The sequence below is a fragment of the Mustelus asterias genome, unplaced genomic scaffold, assembly GCF_964213995.1.
Source record: "Mustelus asterias unplaced genomic scaffold, sMusAst1.hap1.1 HAP1_SCAFFOLD_145, whole genome shotgun sequence".
Classification (NCBI taxonomy): Eukaryota; Metazoa; Chordata; class Chondrichthyes; order Carcharhiniformes; family Triakidae; genus Mustelus; species Mustelus asterias.
In genome coordinates, this window is record NW_027590170.1 from 278,636 (window position 1) to 295,543 (window position 16,908).

The 16,908-nt window shown below is 42.7% G+C and overlaps 2 non-coding genes across 2 annotated transcripts; both read left to right on the plus strand.

Annotated features, from left to right (window-relative positions):
- The first annotated feature begins 12,175 nt into the window (after positions 1–12,175).
- On the plus strand, positions 12,176–12,265 carry trnap-agg (transfer RNA proline (anticodon AGG)). Its single transcript is given in 2 exon segments — positions 12,176–12,211; positions 12,230–12,265. It is a non-coding gene; the product is annotated as a tRNA-Pro (tRNA).
- Positions 12,266–15,325: 3,060 nt separating this feature from the next.
- Positions 15,326–15,397, plus strand: trnaq-cug (transfer RNA glutamine (anticodon CUG)). Its single transcript has one exon. It is a non-coding gene; the product is annotated as a tRNA-Gln (tRNA).
- Positions 15,398–16,908: the final 1,511 nt, after the last annotated feature.

The window sequence follows — 16,908 nt, forward strand, 5'->3', positions numbered from 1 at the left end:
TTGTCACGTAATCAGAAATATGATTTTGTGCCACATAAACTGGGTCTAGTTTAGGATGAATAAAGACTACATCGATTGCAGCAATAACTGAGACGTTCTGTTTCGCGTCGTGCCAAAGAGCACGGTTTCACTGCCATCTCCTGGACGTCCTTTGATATAGCAGATGTTGTGAAATGCTGATTTTCGTTGCTGTTTCTTATTCTTTCATGGGGTGTACACACAGCTGGCAAGGCCAGCATAATTTGGCAATCGCGAGTACTCTGAATTCATTGGTTTCCTAGATCATCACAGAAGTCATGTAAACGCCAAACACGTGTGGGCCTTGAGTCAGCTATGGGCCAAACTGGGAAATGATGGATGGTTTCCTTTTCTGCTGGGCATTAGAGGATCTGTTATATTACTTGTATTGGCCGCAATTACGGAACGAGGTTTAAATTCAAAATTGCAATTGCATTTTAAAACCCACGTTCTTTTGCAGTTAGATTTGAACATATACCTTGAGCAAACTGCCTCCCCTCAGAAATCCTCTCCCAGTGATATTACCACTTTGCCACTGACTTCATTTTCCACACTGATAGACTATTTACAGGAGAGAAGCAGGCCATTTTGAAGCATCATGTATGTGCTGGTCCTCTAAAGGAGCAATTCATCCAATAACACTCTATAGCCCACAGTCCAGCATTTTTTTCAATTCCAGACAATAATCCAATCCCATTTTGAAACCATCAGTTGGCGCTCCCTGAACCGTACTCTGAAACAGCAGATTGCAGGTCTGAATCAGTCACTGTCCGAAAATGTTTTTCGTTATGACTCCATGCTTCTTTCACCAATTAACTTCAACCCGCGCCCTCTGTTACAAAATCCATCTGCTATTGAACAATTACTCTCTATCTACTCTGTCAAGACCCCTCAGGATTTTGAAGGCCTCAATGGGATCACATCAGCAACTTCCTGTCAAGGAAATCAGTCGGAACCTCACCAATATATTTTCGGAACTGAAGTTTCTGATCTCTGGAACTAATCTCGTATTTTCCCCCTGCATCCAGCCTATTGGCTTTACATTTCTCCTTACGTTTGGTGCCCAGAATTTGACGCAATTTTTCAGTTGACTATTTTCCAGTGCTTTTTACAAATTTAGCATAACTTCCTTGCTTCTGTATTCTTTTCCCCAACAAAGACTGTTAACTATTTTCTTTTCCGCTCTTTCAAACTGTCTTCCACCATGAATGATCTATGCACATAGTCACTCAGGTCCCTCGGCGTCTTACCGCCACATTCATAGCGTTTTCATCATTTCCCTTTGTCTCTTCACATTCTGCTTAACAAAACTAATCATGTAACTTTACATGCAATCAATTAAATCTCCCAATTGCAGGACAATTCCACAAATTAGTTTTTTTTTCGTTCTGAAGTTCTGCTCGGTCTTCTGATGGTTGGCAATGTTTCCATGTTTTGCATCATACACAGATTTTGAAAGTCTGACCTCCATACCAAGCTCTCGGCCATTACTATGCCGGGAAGATCAAGAGTCATATAACCTGTTCCTGGCACCTTCACTGCAAACTTTGTTCCAGTCCGAAAAACAGCTAGGAGTTGTTTCCTGGCACTCAGCCAATTTCCTATCCGTGTTGCTCCTATCCATTTTATTCTCTGATCTCCACATTTACTCACAAGCTGTGATGTAGCACCATATCACATGACCTTTGGACGCCCATTAAGAGAAATACCCTCACAAACCATCTCTGTTGTTCAGCATTAAACTCAAGCAAGTTGACGAAAAACGATTTGATCTGAACAAATACATTCTGGCTGAATTTGTCAAAAAGCATTAAAGTGGGATGATTTCTGCAGTGATGAAGGCAGTGAAGATATGGATGTTATATCTGCTGGCGACACAAGGATAGATCGTAAAATTGGGCATTGGCGAGGGCATTGGATATATATCAAATATTGTGCACACTACTTGTCTCCTTATCTTAAGAAATATGTTAATGCATGAGAAAAAGTTCAGAGGAGTTTTACGAAACCATCACCAGCTCTGAGCGGGTGATCTGATGAGGAAAGGATGTTGACGTCAGGTTTGTATCCACGGGAGTTCAGAAGAGTAAGAGGCAAATTGACTGAAAGCTTTAAAACGCGAAGGGGTGCCAACAGTGTGGATGTTGAGCGGATGATTCATCTTGTCCAATGTTGTAGCTGCACTGGATATGTCTCTGAGTGTACATTTGTGGGCTCTTGGTATTCCGTCTGTTTCCAATGCTGTTGTACTGTCCACGGAGGGCGCTCTCTGATCGCTTACCGAAAATCATGGCATCTTTTTGCAGAAAGTGAATATTTGCCGATATGCAAATGGGCGGAGAAAATAAATCCCATCCCATCACATTGTATCTTCCCGGTTCTTTTGATTCAACCTTTAACTTCAATACATTTATTTAACACAAATGTCCTCATTCTGAATTGAATATCTCTGAAATAGACAACATTGAATTGCAAGCATGGCTAATCAACAAAAGAGCGCGAGTCACTGGGAAATACACATCCCATGGTACTTTTTGAAATTGACCACAGTCAGCTTTCAAACAAAAGCAAATATCTTTCAAGGGAAGAGATTTAAGAATGATCTGTTAGTTATACGTGATCCTTCTTTATTCGGTGTGTGAAACATTCTGGCACTTAAATCTCTTTCATCGACAGGAGGCCCAGCAGTTCCGCTCTGATCCTCGATTTCCTCATCTGTCTGAGTGGTTTTTCCGATTTCTTTATTCGGAAGAACAATTTTAAAAACAAGCTTCGAAGCAATGTGTGTCATTTCCTCTAGCTCAGTTACAGTTTTACTTGTGTCTGTCTTTATGAGCCCGCATTACTGGTCGACATGTTTCAGATGGTGATTAAATCTGTTAGTCTGCACCCGTAAACGCATTAAATTTTGTTGCGGACTGAACGAGTTGCGAATATATGTACAAACAATACAAACATTTATTTCCTGCCATTGCATCCTAAATAACAGCATTTCTGATTTTCCTAAAGGCAATTGAATTAATGTAAGGTCCGATTTTCCGAAAAGCATTTGAGTTGATGTAACATCGAGATTCACATAATGGTGAGCAATGATGGTGGCACAGTGGGACGGTACAGTGGCACATTGGTTAGCACTGCGGCCTCACAGACACCTGGGTTCGACTCAAGGCTTGGGTCACTGTCTGTATTGAGTTTGCACGTTCTACCCGTGTTCCCCGGGTCCTGGTTTCCTCCCACAGTCCAAAGATGTGCAGGCGAGGTGGATAGGCCATGCTAAATTGCCCCTTAGTGCCAGGGGGCGAGGTAGGTAAATACATGGGGTCATGGGGATAGGGCCTGGGTGGGATTGTGTTCGGTGCAGTCTCGATGGGCCGAATGGCCTCCCTCTTCACTGCATGATTCTAGGAAGTTAAACCATGCAGGCTTCGCACTCCCTTAATAAGAATGGTCCGAAAGTGCTTCTTCCGGGTTTTGATCCGGGGATCTTTCACGTGTGAGGCGAACGCGATAACCATGACATTACATGAACAGCTGACAGCATATTTTAGCTAATCGGCCTGCCTGCAATGTCCAACTGCGCTGTGTTGCTCCAGGTTCCAATGGATAGACTGAGAGCCCATGTCACTGAATTCAAGAAGAAAACCGGTACTTTTAACCTGATTTCAGAACTTATCTTGAACATCAAAATTTAAAAGCTTTCGTTTGGCAAATATCTAAGTGAGCATTGATTTCTGCCCATTCATTAATGCATCATTTTCATCTTCCTTCGAATAATCTCAACAAATTGTAATCAAAAAGTAAATTACTGCGGATGCTGGAATCGGAAACCAAAAGAGAAAATGCTGGAAAATCTCGCAATGTCTGACAGCTCCTGTTAGGAGAGAAAAGGGCTGACCTTTCGAGTCCAGATGACATTTTGTGAAAGCTCATTGAGCACTTGGACTCAGTATTTGTTTTATTATTCAATATTTAGTATCAATGCATTATTTAACACATATGTCTTCATTATGAATTGAATATCTCTGGAATTGAATATCACTGAAATTGCAAACATAACTGACCAACAGAACGAATCGAATCACCGGGTAATACAGATCGCAATTTTGAGGTTGATCATAACCAGCTTTTAAACAAAGTCAACTACGTTTTAAATGGAAGTGATTCAAGAATTAACTGTTCGTGGCCTTTTTTTATTATGGGCGTGAAATATTCAGGCGCATAAATTCCGGCCATTTATAGGAAGGTCCAGAAGATCTGCACTGAGTCCCGATTCTCTCATTTGTTTGAGTGTTTTTTTTTCTATTTCTTTTTTGTGAAGAACGATTTTTTAAAAGAATCGTCTGGGAAATGAACGCCATTTCTGATAGATCACTTACAATATCACTTGTGTCAGTCTTCTGGAGCAGACACTACGATTAGAAACGTTTCATTCTTGTCAGTGCATCAAAAAAAAGTCAGCATTTCTTATTTTACAGAAAACATTGGAGGCTGATGTCAGAGCAACAATAATATGCCTGTAATATTGAGGTTCAGATAATGTTGAGAAACGAACTGAAATCATGCAATTTTCCTTCACGCGACATGAGAAAGCTTAATGAATGTTTCTGCTCCGTTTCGAACCAGGATCTTTCCGCGTGTCAGACGAACATAATAACCACTACACTGGAGAAACAGCTGGACGCAAACTGCAGCAAATCGGACTGTCCGCAATGTTCAACAGCTGCAGGTTCCAATGGTCAGACTGAGAGCCCATGCTTCTTAATTCAGGAAGATAACCGTTGCTTTCAATCTGATTGCTCAACTTATCTTGAACATCAAAATTTAAAAGCGTTCTTCTGGCAAATATCTAAGTGAACAATGATTTCTAGCCTTTCATTAATGCATCATTCTATAGCTATACGATAAATGGCAGAACCATAAAGGGTGTAGATACGCAGAGGGACCTGGGTGTGCAAGTCCACAGATCCTTGAAGGTGACGTCACAGGTGGAGAAGGTAGTGAATAAGGCATATGGCATGCTTGCCTTTATAGGACGGGGCATAGAGTATAAGGTTGGGGTCTGATGTTGCAGATGTATAGAACGTTGGTTCGGCCGCATTTGGAATACTGCGTCCAGTTCTGGTCGCCACACTACCAGAAGGACGTGGAGGCTTTGGAGAGAGTACAGAGGAGGTTGACCTGGATGTTGTCTGGTATGGAGGGGCTTAGTTATGAGGAGAGATTGGGTAAACTGGGGTTGTTCTCCCTGGAAAGACGGAGGATGAGGGGAGACTTAATAGAGGTGTATAAAATTATGAAAGGCATAGATAGGATGAACGGTGGGAAGCTTTTCCCCAGGTCGGTGGTGACGTTCACGAGGGGTCATGGGTTCAAAGTGAACGGGGGGAGGTTTAACACAGATATCAGAAGGACATATTTTACACAGAGGGTGGTGGGGGCCTGGAATGCGCTGCCAGGCAAGGTGGTGGAGGCGGACACACTGGGAACGTTTAAGACTTATCTAGATAGGCACATGAACGGAGTTGGAATGGAGGGATACAAAAGAATGGTCTAGTTTGGACCAGGGAGCAGCACGGGCTTGGGCTAGTTCCTGTGCTGTATTGTTCTTTGTTCTTTGTTCTTTATTCTCATCTTCCTTCGAATAATCTCAACCAATTGTACTCAGCAATAAAAGCAAATTACTGCGGATACTGGAATCGGAAACCAAACGAAAAAATGCTGGAAAATCTCACAACGTCTGACAGCACCTGTAAGAAGAGAAAGGAGCTGACGTTTCGAGTCCAGATGACACTTCAACAACGTTCATTGTACAATTGTACTCAGCATTTGTTTCAAAATTTAGTCTCAATGCATTATTTAACACATATGTCTTCATTATATCTCTGAAATTGAATATCATAGAATTGTAAATATAACTGACCAACAGGAATCGAGTCACCGGGGAATACAGAGCACAATTATGAGATTGACCAGAGCGAACTACATTAAAACAAAGTGAACTACATTTAAATAGACGAGATTGAAGAATTATCTGTTATTGACACTTGAGTCTTTTCTTTTTTGGGTGTGAAACATTCAGGCGCATAAATTCCGGCCATTTAAATGAAAGTTCAGTAGATCCGCACTGAGTCTCGATTTCCTCATTTGTCTGATTGTTTTTTTTCCTATTTCTTTGTTTTGAAGAACGATTAAAAAAAAGATTCTTCTGGGAAATATGCGCCATTTCCTAGAGTTCACTTACCGTATCACTTGTGTCAGTCCCCTGGAGCACATACTACTATTCAAAAAGTTCCAGATGGTGATTAGCTACGTTAATCTGCACCTATAAACTCTTTACATTCTGGTGTAGACTGAACGTGATGCGAATATACGCACAGTGTCAAAATCGAAAGGTTTCTTTCCTGTCAGTTCGTCAAAAAGCTATCAACATTCTTATTTTACAGAAATCATTTGAGGCCGAGGTCAGAGCAAAGATCATCTGGCTGCAATATCAAGATTCGGATAATGTTCAGCAACGAAGATCTAATACAGATAGGAAATATACAGTAAATGGCAGCACCCTTAAGAGTATTGATAGGCAAAGGGATCTGGGTGTACAGGTATACAGGTCACTGAAAGTGGCAATGCAGGCGGAGAAGGTAGTCAAGAAGGCATACGGCATGCTTGCCTTTATCGGCCGGGGCATTGAGTTTAAAAATTGGCAAGTCATGTTGCAACTTTATAGAACCTTAGTTAGGCCGCACTTGGAATATAATATTTAAATTTGTTCGCCACACTACCAGAAGGATGTGGAGGCTTTGGAGAGGGTAAAGAAAAGATTTACCAGGATGTTGCCTGGTATGGAGAGCATTTGCTACGAGGAGAGATTGGACAAACTTGGTTTGTTCTCACTGGAGGTTGAGGGGAGACCTGATCGAAGTCTACAAGATTGTGAAAGGCATGGACAGAGTGGATAGTCACAAGCTTTTTCCCAGGGCGGAAGAGTCAATTACTAGGGTATATCTGTTTAAGGTGCGTGGGGCAAGGTTTGAAGGAGATGTACGAGGCAGATTTTTTACGTAGAGACGTTTCTTTCCTGTCAGTGCGTCAAAAAGAAATCAGCATTTCTTATTCGCAGAAACCATTTGAGTTTGAGGTCAGAGCAAAGATAATATTGTTGTAATGTCGAGATTCGGATAATGTTCAGCAACGAACTGAAATCATACAGGATTTCCCTCATCTTCCATGAGAAAGCTTAACGAATGCTGCTTCCCTGTTTCGGACCGGGGACTTTTTGTGTTTTAGGCGAACGGGATAACCACTCCACTGCAGAAACAAGTGATAGCATTGGGGCCTCAATGGGCCTGACTACAATGTTTAACTCCACTATGTTGCTGCAGGTTTGAATGGTATGATTGAGGGCCCATGTCACTTAATACAAGAGTTTTCAACCTGATATCTCAACTTATCTTGTTCTTCAAAATTAAAAAGAGTTCGTCCGGCAAATGTCTAAGAAAGCATTGATTTGTGCTCAATCATCAATGCTTCATTCTTATCTTCCTGCAAATAATTTCAACCAACTGTACTCAGCATTTGTTTCATAGAATCATAGAATCAGTGCAGAAAAGGTATTCGATCGAACAAATCAGCAGCGACGCCAGAATATCATAACCAGGCCATTTCCCTCGTTTGCCCCGCAACGCTACTCCTTTCCCATGGCTATTCAATCTAACCAAAGGGCAATTTAGCATGCCCAATCCACCTTGGATCTTCATTCAATTTTTAATATCAATACAGTTATTCAATATGTATGTCCAAATTCTGAATTTAATATCTCTGGAATATACAATCGGTCTGACTGCATTGTTCAACTCCGCTCTATTGCTGCAGATTCGAATGGTTGGAATGAGAGTCCATGTACCTCAGTGCAAGCAGATAACCTTTACTTTCAACGTGATGTCTCAACTTGTCTCGAATTTCAAAATTTAAAAGCGCTCATCGGACAAATATGTAAGGGAGCAATGATTTCCGCTCAATCATTGATGCATCATTCTCATGTACGATCGATTAACTTCAAACAGTTATATCGAGTATTTGTTCGGTAATCAACATTTAATATCAATCCATTTATTTAACACAGATGTCTTCATTGCGGATTGAATATGTCTGAAATACATAGCATTGAATTGCAAACATTATTGACCAACAAAATAAATCGAGTCACGGGTAATACACATCCCATGGTGCTTGTTTGAGTTTGACCATGATCAGCTTTTAAACCAAATCAAATATCTTTAAAGGGAAGAGATTCAAGAATGATCTGTTAGTTATACTTGATCCCTCTTTATTCTGTGTGACAAACATTCTGGCCCCTAAATCTCGTTCATCTATAGGAGATCCAGAAGGTCCGCTTTGATTCTCGATTTCCTCTTCTGTCTGAGAGGTTTTCCCTATTTCGTTATTATGAAGAACAATTTTAAAAAGATGCTTCAGGAAAATGTGCTCCATTTCCTCTCGTTCAGTTACAGTATCACTTGTATCTGTATTTTTGAGCACACAATACTATTAGACATGTTTCAGTTGGTGATGAAGTATGTTAGTCTGCATTTATAAACCTATTAAATTCTGGTGTGGACTGAAAATATTGCTAATATGTGCACGGTTTTAAAATAGGAACATCTATTTCCTCTCATCGCGTCATGAAAATACAAGATTCCTGATTTTGCTGAAAGCTTTTGAGGCCGAGGTGAGCGCAAATATAACATGGCTGTAACATCGAGTTTCGGATAATGTTCAGCTACAGTCTGAAATTATACAGACTTCCCTCAACCTTAATGAACACATTTCATTCATGCTTCTGCTCGATTTCGAACGTGGGCCCTTGCGTGCGTGAAGCAAATGCAACCAGCACTACACCACGGAAACTGTTAGCTGCTCTGTAGCCCAATGGGGCTGTCTTGAAATGTTCCAAAATTCATTGGGAATGCTGGAGACACATTAATCTAAGAATGATTGAAAATGGTTGACAATGGCACAGAACGAGGAGAGGCCCATCAATCCATCAGATCTTTGCGAATTATTTTATGAGGAGCTAAACAATTGAAATGACGTTGCGGGATTGGTGGGTCGATGGGCCTGTTCCTGTCCTGAGCTGGTCTTTGTTCCAATTTCAATTTCCTCCTCTAATTCCATGAAGTTGATGTTTCTCCCTTTGAAGTCATTGCAAAATCCCCATTTGAAGAAGGAGTTTCTGCGGAATCCATGTACAATTTGCGTAAACAACCTTTCCCTTACCCAATGGCAGTAAGTATTGGATTTAGCTTCCCGATATAGTTTTCAATATAAACATATATTTATTTATGCAATTGATTTCATATCGATTTTAGAAAACGAATTTAAATCTGATGAGGCATCTCCTCATTATTTCTGAATTATATCTAAAATAACTACATTTACTCCACAACCTTCCACAGAGTGTGGAATATAACCGACGAGAATGAATCACCTGCACCTGAAGCAGTCTTCTTGTGTGGTCCTCCTGTGTCCTGAACATCCGATCCGAGAACCTCGAGAATCGATGGAGAATCTGTCTTATTCTCACGGACTTCACATAGGGCAATACAGTGGCACGGCGGTTAGCACTGCTGTTTCACAACACTCGGGACCCAGGTTCAATTGAAATTCCTCCTTAGTGTACACGAACAGGCGGCGGAATGTGGCGACGAGAGGATTTTCACAGTAAGTTGAATTATTAATTGCAGTATTAATGTAAGCCTGGTTGTGACACTAGTAAATATGTTTTGGACACGGACACATCCAGAATATGTTTGGCGTTAAAAATAAATGCATCCATTATTGCTTAGTCTGCAAAAGGGTCCACGTCGATTTGTCAATCAATGGTCAGCATTGATGAGAAATAGATTTCTGGCTGCTCCTGTTGTTAAAATGTCGTGTTCCATCGCAATGAATATCTAACACGATATTGCCGCAGTTACACCACACCAGGGAATTCCAGTTCAGGAAGTTTACTCTGGAGCTCGCACGCTTTTTACGTTGCCAATGAGTTCATTTCTCTTTTGTGTGTCAATGGCTGTGCTCATCTGCTTGGTTATCTTTCTTAGTGATTGTCCGTGTGTCTCGTGGAACAAGCTGCCAGAGGGAGTAGTAGAGGCCGTTACAAGTTTATCTTTTAAAAAGCATTTTGACAGTTACATGGGTACGATGGATATAGAGGGATATGGGCCAAATGCGGGCAATTCGGATTAGCTTAGGGGTTTATAAAAAAGGGCGGCATGGACAATTTGGGCCGAAGGGCCTGTTTCCATTTGTAAACCTCTATGAATCTATGTTTGAATCGATCGGTTTGGGAATCTATCACTTAGTTTACATGTCTCTGTGTTGATTCTGTGCAGTATCCGAGGCTTCCAGTGAACACGGAGGTGGAGGTATTCATGCATTATCATCGTTAGCAACGCAAACTAGTAGGTGTCAGAAGTCTGCAGAATAATTCTGGGTTTATAACGAGGGACGTTAGAATTGATGTCACTGTCTGGACATATATCTATATGGTTATATATCCTTATTCGTGTTGGTCTTTCCACGGGGCCGTGTGTGTATCTGTTCTCCGCATGTCTGCTGGGTTTCCTCGGATGCTGTGGTTTCCTCCCACAGTCCAAAGATGTGCGGATTAGGTGGATTGGTCATGATAAATTGACCCCTCGTGTCAGGGAGATTATGTGTGCGGTTACGGGAATAGGGCCTCGGTGGAATTGTGGTCGGTACAGAGTCGCTGGGCCGAATGGCCTCCTTCTGTTCTGTAGGGGTTCTATGATTCTATGATCTCCATAAGTGTCAGTCTTTGTAGGTTGCCGTGTGTGTACCTGTTTCCAATATGCGGCTCTGCTGTCCACGGGAGGGCGCTCTCTGATCACTTATGAAAGATCACGATCCCCTTCTGGAGGAAGCGACTGTTTGAAGATGTAAAGATGGGCGGAGAGATGGAGTCACCTTCGATCTCATAACATCCCCCTTACTGTTTCAACTACTCCAATTGCAGATTTGATGCAGACAGTGATCAGTCTCTCTGTTTCTGAACTCGAACCATGGGGGTGAAACTCTGTCTCACTCTGGTTATTGTCCTGATTACAGGTCTGTCATTTTGAACGTCTGCGTGAAATCCGCCAGTCACCACATTCATTCCCCATTTCCATCTCGAGGGGATTATTCCGTTGTTGTTACTCCTTCTAACCCGCTGCGGGTCTGTTCCCTATTTTCAGACATGAGTAACGGTGACTCAGTGTCCCAGTCAGAACCAGGAGTTGAAGCAGCAGAGGGTGAAGAATGAGCAATACCCGGCAGTTACTCGGGACAGAGTTTAACTGTACAACATTACCTGTTCTGGTATCGCCAGTATACACACCGAGCTCCTCGTTAACTGCTCAGAGCCGCTAATGTACCGAAACGGCTCCAGGCTTTTTACACTGCAGCGGGAATCTCAACCTGAAACAAAGCACTTTTCACTTGCCCATGAAAGATTTGAAGGTGACAGACAGCACCGTGTATTACTGTGCACTGAGAGCCACAGTACATGAAGCTTCATACAAAATCTGGCACAGGTCGATAGTCAATGATTCATTGTCAGGACAACACATGGGGTTAACCTTCAGAGAAAATTTACTCATAGTGAACGTGACAATACAGCCCCGTCTGAGTGTTTTCCCTCACTGAGGTTACTGATTGTCACTATTGGGAAATTTGACATGTTTTTACTCATATTACTATCACATCAAGGCCAATCGTTCCCCGATCCTTTCACACAAACCCGCAGATCTCCCAGGTGAACAATGTCATCCATCTGTACTTTAAATGTTCCAGATCAGTTAACTGTGTGACAGACCACACCTTCCAAAAGTGATCAAATATCAAAGGCAGACTCAGAGTTGTCACATGTTGAAGTCGCTGAGTTAAAATTATTGACTGTAACATGTGTACTTTATAAACAAAAGCCCCCAGTTGCAAACAGTCGAGGTAACAATATTGGACGGATATTTTGCTGGTGCTTAAAGTCCACAAATGCTGATGCGGTGAGTTATTTAATCAATTTTGGCTTTCACTCGAGGTGTCAGAACTGCTTTGTAGAAAGTTAAACAATTTTTATTTTGCTGGTTGCTAATGTGCAGGCTCGTTGGTCTAGGGGTATGATTCTCGCTTAGGATATCTCGCCCCATTAGCATGCGAGAGGTCCCGGGTTCAAATCCCGGACGAGCCCCTCATTTGTTTCGTTTTGACCAAAATATTGTGTTCAAAAGGAGATATTGTGATTTGTTTCAGGTGCAAAAGGCGGGATGGCTTTCTGCTGACTGGCTCCGAAAAAGAGTCATAAAGGCACAGAATTTTACAGCACGGATAGAGCCCACTCGGACACCCACATGGCAGGCGCGGACACCCATCATGTCTGCGCCTGCCACGTGACAGCTGGGCGGGAAGCGTTCGTTCTGATTCTCGCTCCACAGGTACTTCCAGAAATACTGACATAACCCAGTATTTTCTGTTTTTATTTCAGATTTTGAAAGTCCGCAGTGTGCGGCATTATATTAGACTTTGGGCTGACAGGTGGCAAGTAACATTCGCGCCACACAAATGCAAGACAATGTCCATCACCAACGCGAGAAAATCTAACCATCGCCTCTTGACAGTCAACAGTTTTTCCATCACTGAATCCCCCACTGTTAACATCCATACGGTCAGCATTGGCCAGATACTCAATTGGACTCGGCACATAAACACAATGGCTACAAGAGCAGGTCAGGGGCCAGGAATACTGCGGCGAATAACTCACCGCCTGACTCCCCAGAGCCTGTCCACCATCGACAAGGCACAAGTCAGGAGCGTGATGGAATATTCCCACCTCGCCTGGATGGGTGCAGCTCCAACAACACTCAAGAAGATTGACATTATCCAGGACAAAGCAGCCCGCTTGATTGGCACCACATCCTCAAGCATTCAATCCCACCACAACCGACGTTCAGTAGCAGCGATGTATATTATCTAAAAGATACACAGCTGCAATTCACCAAAGATCCTGAGACAGCACCTTCGAAACCCATGACCACTTCCATCCAGAAGGAAAAGGGTAGTAGACACATGGGAACATCACCACCTGCAAGTTCTCCTCCAAGTCACTCACCATCCTGACTTGGAATTGTATTGCCATTCCTTAGCATGGCCTTATTCTGTGGTGTACTCATTTTCTGATTTAGTGCGTACCTCACCCTGAGGCCGTGAACCGCAAAGTATTTTCTCATTTCTCATTTCTGACATCTCTCCCTCAATGTCAACAAAACGGAGATTGTCATTGACTTCAGAAAGCGTAGAGGAGAACATGCCCCTGTCTTCATCAAAGGGAACGAAGTGGAATGGGTCGGGAACTTCAGGTTTTTAGATCTCCAGATCAACAACAACCTGTCCTGGCCTCCCATGCCGACACTATGGTAAAGAAAGCCCATCAACGCCTCTACTTTCTCAGAAGACTTAGGAAATTTGGCATGTCAGCTATGATTGTCACCAAGGTTTACAGGCGCACCATAGAAAACATTCTTTCTAGTTGTATCACAGCTTGATATGGCTCCTGCTCTGCCCAAGACCGCAATAACCTACAAAAGGTCGTGAATGTAGCCCAATCCATCACTCAAAACAGCCTCCCATCCATTGATTCTGTCGACGCTTCCTGCTGCCTCACGTGTGCGGAACTTGGTTATCAGTAAAGAGATTAAAAGGGAAGGTCTGTGATAGAGAGCATAACAGGATGGATTAACTGACACAAGGAATGATGGACAAGGGCAACATTGGCTGGTTCTCATTATTTTTAAACTTTGCTGCTTTCCTGGGTGAACTCCAGCTCTCCATTCCTCTGGCAGCGTCACCAATCAAACTGAGTCTTTCTCTATCCCACTTTGTTAATGTCACAGTTACTGCTTTTTGAACGAAGACTGCTTGGAATCAGTCTAAGTCAAATAGATTACTGCTAAATTCAGTGAGAAGTTTCTTGTCATTCAGCACGATATTTTTATCCAGAAATGAGTGATATTTCTGTGTGCAAATGGTTAAATCTGACCCATTACCACCCAGATTTTACCTTCTATCAACATCTCCATCGTCAGCGCTTTGCAGGCTATCACTGTCTTTCACTATCAGTATTTGTTCTCGACCTGACCCTGTTGCCCACATGACATTTCCAACTCGGAAGCAAAAATACAAATCTGACTCCACTGTTTCTGGCTGAGCTGCTTTCGAGCAGAAAGTATTGAAGGTTTGTTTATCAAAGCATTTAAACCTTTATATATCGAAGCCAGTCTGCGACCCTGAAAGGGCTGAACCCTAACCACTGGATCACCAGGATCTCATCTTCTTGATTCTCCCAAATACTTACGACAGGAATGTGCACAGTGCCAATTATCGACATTCATACACTCCTACCTGTCTCTTAAGACATTAAATTGTTCATATTTTCACACTGGCTTCCAGTGTGACGAAAGCAGAGCTGTGATATGCTGATGTTAGAACATAGAACATAGAACAGTACAGCACAGAACAGGCCCTTCGGCCCACGATGTTGTGCCGAGCTTTGTCTGAAACCCAGATCCAGCTATTTCCTCCCTATCATCCCGAAGTACTCCATGTGCCTATCCAATATCTTCTTAAATGTTCCTAAAGTTTCTGACTCCACTATCCCTGCAGGCAGTCTATTCCACACCCCAACCACTCTCTGAGTAAAAGACCTACCTCGGACATCCTTCCTATATCTCCCACCATGAACCCTATAGTTATGCCCCGTAGTTACCACTCCATTCACCCGAGGAACTAGTCTTTGAACGTTCACTCTATCTCTCCCCCTCATCATCTTATAAACCTCTATCAAGTCTCCTCTCAACCTCCTCCGCGCCAAAGAGAAAAGCCCAAGTTCCCTCAACCTTTCCTCATAAGACCTACCCTCCAAACCAGGCAGCATCCTGGTAAATCTCCTCTGCACTCTTTCCAGTGTCTCCACATCCTTCTTGTAGTGAGGTGACCATGTTGTTCAGCATTTTTAACACAACAGGTTTATAAAAGTTCGATGCTAACATTGCTCTTTAAACGTGGTGAACTACTGTGAAATATAATGCAGTTGAAGGTAGCTTACTCATTTTTGCGGAAGGAATCAGCAAGGGCAATGTAAATATGAATTGCTGTGGGTAATTGACGGAATTGTGCAATGGGACTGATATTTCGCCCTGCTGTTCAAATTGGCACAGGTACTGAGCGACCATTTTCAGATTGCTCCCGCGTGCTGGGTTCCGTGGTGTAATGGTGAGCACTCTGGACTCTGAATCCAGCGATCCGAGTTCAAATCTCGGCGGAACCTTGCTTTAATTTGCAGATGATGGATCTGCTGAAGGGCGTTTAATTTTCTCACCAAGTCCAAATCGAGAGGACAATTTGTCAGCCACTTCAGCTGCTGTTATAATGCACATTGCTGAACCTCTGGCGCCAGATGCCTGCAACATCAGTGCTTTTCATCTTTTCGCTACTCTTTACCTCCTCTGTTGAAAGATAGAAGCAGTTGGTGTCACACAATAGCAATTAGATTGGAGTCTGGCAATTATTGAGCAAAATGTGTGTGTGTGCGTGTGAGTGCGTGAGAGAGAGAAAGAGAGACGGTGCGTGTGTGTGTGTTCTGGAGAAAAGACTGCTGTCGATTCCATGGTGTAATAGTTCGCACTCTGGCCTCTCGCCTCCGAATTCTGGTTTAAATTGGGACGGATGAGTGAATGAGTGACACATGTAGGTGGACCCCCTGCCACTGTGGTGACTCTGCTTCTCAGCCCTTTGTGTTCTTGAGCAATTGTTCTCTGGAGCTGATGCAATGACGCCAGGAGAGTCATTCACTGCATCGTCTGCAATGTGATTGTGGTGGAATTTGCTGAAATTTCCTCAGTGTTTAGTTTTCCACTTTCTGAGAATTAAAAATGAAATGCGCTTCAGCAAACTCATCATCGCCTTTAGCAAATAAAAAACAATCTTTCACCGAGTTCTGAACTCCGCTTACTGCATTCGGAGTCCAGAGTGCCCACCATCACACCACAGAAACAGGAACAGAGCCACCTGATGCAAATGGTTACTCAAAGCATGTGACCTTTTTCATTCAATGTGGCAGCAACAGCAAGTGGGTCAAATGCTTTGAGTGACCATTTGCAGCCGGCTGCTATGTTGTAGGTCCTCTGGTCTAATGGTGACCACTCTGAATCCAGCGAATCGAGTTTAAATTTAGGCGGACCCTTGCTCTTCTTTGCCATTGTTGAGGATTGATTTGTCGATGGATCTTTTATTTCAGTTCCTCATAAAGCAGGAATCGGGAGGACAATTTGTCAGCCAGTTCAACTTCCATTACATTGCACAATGCTGAGCCTCCGGCGATAGATGCCGACATCAGCAATATTTTTTTCATCTTTCGCTACTCTTTAAATCATCTGTTGAAAGAAAGAAGCAGTTGGTGTCACACAACAGCAACCATTCGACTGGAGACTGGCAATTATTGAGCAAGTGTGTGTGTGTGTGTGTGTTTTGGGAGCAAGGTCTGGTGTCATAGGTCAGAGTGCTGTCGTTTCCTTGGTGTAACGCTTAGCAATCTGGACTCTCGCCGTCCGACTTCTTGTTTAAATTGCGACAGATGAGTGAGTGACTGACACCCGGAGGTGGATCCCCTGCAAAATATATTTTGAATTAGGAACATCTTTTGGAATGATTGATCCTCATTTTGTTTCATTTTATGTCAAATAGGGTGAAACATTCTTGTATCTTATTTTTAAAACCTCAGCCCTTTAACTATTTAAACAGGTAAAATTCAGTCCAAGAAAACTAATCCACATTGAACTC